Source organism: Acyrthosiphon pisum, chromosome A1 (genome assembly GCF_005508785.2).
Source record: "Acyrthosiphon pisum isolate AL4f chromosome A1, pea_aphid_22Mar2018_4r6ur, whole genome shotgun sequence".
NCBI classification, from domain to species: Eukaryota; Metazoa; Arthropoda; class Insecta; order Hemiptera; family Aphididae; genus Acyrthosiphon; species Acyrthosiphon pisum.
This window is the reverse complement of record NC_042494.1, coordinates 7,757,368-7,762,546: the sequence shown is the minus strand read 5'-3', so window position 1 is coordinate 7,762,546 and position 5,179 is coordinate 7,757,368.

Genomic DNA, 5,179 nt, shown 5'->3' with positions numbered 1-5,179 from the left:
AAGAAAAAAAAAATGTTTCAAATAATTAAATATTATAGCTGCGTCAGAAAAAAAAAATGTAACGTTCACCAGTATTTTGGGTGTATAATAATAACATACATGGACGAAAAATAGAATAGGATGTATCACTATAGAGCTAGGGATGTTTTAAAGGGTGTTGTAGGGTTACAGGCAGACGGAAGCACGACTACAGGACATAAATCATCAATGACCATAGCAGCCGGTCACGGCCTGCTACGCGCGTATTATTGTTTTTGACGTCGACGGTGGGGGAAAAAAATATTGTATGTCTGTTCTAGTGAAAATTTAATTCCCTGGAATTTGGGCATAATCGTTGCAAGTTGTAGCGGCTATGGTGATTCAGGATTTACTCTGCATAATACAGTATAACAAGTATATAATATAACCTGGGCTTAGTACTTATACACAGCAGTTATTGCATATTGTATTATTATATCCGTGTTTAGTTTTCGTAAATTAATATTACACGAATATTTTTTTTTTTTTTAAATAGCCTATTTATTAAGAGGAAATTAGCGCAACAATTAAAATATGTGAAATTACCTATTATAATAATTATAGAGGGTAATATTTTTGAAGGTTTGACGTATCGGTTTTATTATCTTTGTATTCGACTTTCAATAAAAAAAAAAAACATTTTGTAAATTTGAGCAATGTTTAAGTTGTTTTGAGACAATATTTAGACAAGTCGATAAGTCATACCCTCAAAAATATTATACTCTATCATTATTGTAATGAATGATTTTATTCTAAAATTGCTCATAAACATAAAAAAAAATATGATTCTGCGTAAATGCGATTAGTCTATATGTTGCGCGTAGGCCAGAGAGAGAAAACAAACGGTGCGCTGACATCCCCTTAAAATAATGAGAATTCTATTACGAAATTTTGATTTGTATATATTTAAAGATTTGTTCACGCTGAATTAATAGTGTATATATTTAATAGTTTTTATCCCATACCCACGTGTTATTATTGGGTAAGTCGTAAAAAATGAAATATTTCAAGTTTTCAGGAACGGATTAAAAATATTATAAATATCTGTCAGACTTCAACATAAAAGGATGGAACCCCTATACGAAAAATGCTATAATTTAAACTAAAATAGCTGTTTGGGAGGTCTTATTCACGTATAATATTGGGGTGGGTGCCAAGTGCCAACATGAAGAACCGTGCCTTCTTTTAGTTCGCGCTACCGAATCGAACTGCCGACAACGTACAAAGTAACGGATAAATAATTGCGCAAACATATGCAACATCCACGATACTATTGCCACTTGGACATACTTATTACGCCATGTTAACCAACCAAGTCACAACCAACGGGAACGTATATTGTAGAGCTGATATAATAACGGGTCGGCCGCGGGCAGTACCGCCGCACGTGCTTGTTGTGCTATTGACATGAATTCTGTATATTATATGTGCGCATATAATATGTATTGGTCCGTGTCAATTCGAAATAGCTGTTTGAAATTCGACGACGTTAAACAACACGATATTATACATTTAATGTCATACCGACGGCACCAGCAACACATGTTTATGGGCTACGGCTGGTCACTATAAATTAACCCCGCTGACGAGCGTAAAAAAAAAACATCACCCTATATATTATAATATAATTGTAGATATCTGAATTATTTATCCAAGTATACGAGTATTTGAATCTGGATAGCAATTTTTAATTAAAAATTTAATTAGGATTTGACGGATAGTCAGAAATCTTTAAATTCCAATTAATAGTGGAATATAATTATTATTATATAATGACGTTCTATAATATGTAATAGATAATTCAATTCTTAATGGCTAGTATTATTTTAATAAACTATAATTCATCATCAATTCGTTCATACATGTTTCATTCATTCATATTTGACTATTAAAGATTTGTGAACATAATTAAGTTTAAATAAAATAATATAAAAAATTTAAATTTCATAACTTCATAAAATTATGTTTTATGGATAGTAAAGCACTAAATTAAGTTACTTGTCAAGCGGCCAACAATTTTAACCATGCTATATAATATGATTGGGAATTAACCACGAAAAAAATACTGAAGTAAATATTCGTGTACCTAAAGCTGGATTCTGATGAAAAATTAAAAATCATATTAGATATTGACAGACTACCGAGAATTTTCGAATTACCACCGAGTTATTGGATTAACAGTTTTGTTGGTTTGTTCGTTACGTTAGGTACAAATACTACAAATAACAAAATCAAAATAAATAATTTATTATTTTTTTTTTATGGAGTTAATGTATTATTTTGCATTTTTTTGTTCATTATTTTTGTTCATAAATATACCTAGTGAATACCTCTTATTTTTAATTGTGACATAATTATTTGTTTTTTTGATTCATAATAATATTTTTGATTCGTTGTTAGAATATTATTTATACAATAAATAAAGTTATTCCCGACAATTTAAAAATTATTGGGACTTCAGAATCCCATTGTTCATCTCTATTACAAATAACATTAATACAATTTTAATACGATCATCATTATCAATATATTATATTTATATTGTATATGCAATGTGCGTGTGTACAATAAAGTAGGTAAAAGATACATCTAATTTATGCATAGTATATATAACGTATCTGTGATATAGATACGACTATGATTATTCTACAATGTATTATTATATAATAGTTGAATAAATTAATTACTTAATAACATGGCGTAAACCGGACTCGTTTATTATTTTCGCGTCGAATTTCTAGTTCAAGTTCATTGCATAGTATTATAACATAGCACGTGGTTGTATAAGCCGACAATACGACAATATGCTATGTAAATAATGTTGCCTATATACGGCCTCATTTATGTGCTATAAAAAAAAATGTGGGTATATGTTTTATCACAGGTAACTATTGCATAAAATATTACCTATGATATACCTTATACTTCAAGTTTCAAACATAGTTCATAGTCTATTTCAAAACACGTTATAATTATCATAATTTGAAAAAATACGAAATACGATTAATATTGTCCTTTTCGTCGAGTCGACCCTCAATAAATAACGCACGCGCCAATCGGAGTTATTATATATTGTACAACATCCCCAACGTATTGTGTACCAAACTCTGTGACTTATAGCCTAGTTGTCGACAATATAAACGGATTACAAACAAAATCTAAACGAGATATTTGGTTTTTCGCAAAATTAACATAAACAATAATCATTATTATTATTATTATTATTATATATAGAGACCATTTTATACGTACGTGCTAACGCGTATTCGAGTACTCATTTTACAATACGATAAATCTTTCAGGAAATTATGTTTGAGTAAACGTTTAAATTGTTTAGAAAATATAGCTCACTAGCATGAAAATGTATTTATGAACAGCCCTGCAGTGGCCCATGATATTGCATACTACACAAATCATTGTTTTCAGTATTGGACGAAGTTTCCTATAGGTACTCATCGACCACCAAATATATACCGGAAAAGTCCATAGAGAGACACTTTATAAAACAAAGAACATTTCTTTAATACGAACAAAATTTTTACAATCGTGTTTAGATAAAATAGGTATAGTTAACGATTGAAACACCGCGCACGAAATCCAAAAATTTCGACTTCACGATCAATAAAATATATTTTAACAAAAAGACTCCCCCTACCATTTTGTATAGATTGAAACAAATACTTTTATTGGGCTCGGATATTTACGAATTCAGTCTGCAACAATAGTTTACTCGTACGTTTCGCCTATCAATACAAATTAGATGCTTCGCCGAAATTATAATCTTATATATAAAATTCTCGTGTCACAGTGTTAGTCTCGATACTCCTCCGAAACGGCTTGACCGATTTTTATGAATTTTTTTATGCATATTCAGTAGGTATGAGAATCGGCCAACATCTATTTTTCATACCCCTAAGCAGGGATCGAAACCGTTTCAAATTTTAACGGTTACGGTTTTAGTTCTTGAGAACGGTTTTCTAAATTTTCTAGTTTTGGTTTAGGTTTTAAGACCGGTTTTTTAAATTTTTTGGTTTTGGTTTCGGTTTTAAAAAAGGTTTTTCAAATATTTTATAGGTTTAAAGAACGGTTTTAGAAAATTTTCGGTTTTGGTTTTTTTAACGGTTTTTAAAAATTTCCATTTTATTTTCCTGTCTAATTACTGTAGATTCGATTTTTATTATCTATTAACTATTATAAGGGCCGAATCTAAAGCCCTGAAATATGGCTACTTTGTATAATTAGTGTACAATATACGATATAACAAATAAACGTTCAGCAGAACTAATTTCGTGTTATTTACTTGAATATTTTGTACCTAATTTAGGTGCCTCATGCCTACTTTTGCATTCAACATAATATTATGTTGCCATATTATGGTTGAGATCGTTATTCGATTACATTAATATTTAATTGTATATTACAATAACATCATACTATATTATTTGTATTTTCAATTTTCAATCATAAGTTTAGTAATAATATATATTATATTAATATTTCGTAATACTCAGTAACTGCATCGGGATTTTTATCAATAAATCCAAACATAATAATTTCTTCGTATAAAAATAGTAGAATTACAAATAATATAATTAACTTTATGGAATTCAAAGAAACCGACATTAGTTTTAAATTTTAATCCGTTTTTCAAGAACAGTACAAGAGCGGTTTTTCAATTCTATGGTTTCGGTTTGGGTTTTGAAAACGGTTTTTTAAGGTCTTAGGTTTCGGTTAAACCGGTTTCGATCCCTGCCCCTAAGTGATAAGGGTTGTCCAGAAAAAAATGAAATAAAAATATTATTATTTACGATAGAAATATTTGTTTATAAATGGTTGCTATTGGTTATATATTATATAAAAAATAATAGTGTATTTAGTATTATATAAATTGGTAATTGGTTGCTATTGGTTAATCGGGCATGTTTATTGATTTGTATTATTATTTTTTGTCAATATATCCTATCCTATTAATATTATAAATGCGAAAGTCTGTTACTTTGTTGCTCTTTCACATAAAAACTACTGAATGGATTTTAATGAAACTGTACAATAATATAGCTTATACATCAAAATAAGACATAGACTACAAATCATCCCCATAGGTCCTACCAGGGTATGTGCTCAAACAGGGAATTATATATTTACGGTGGAAATTTTTGCT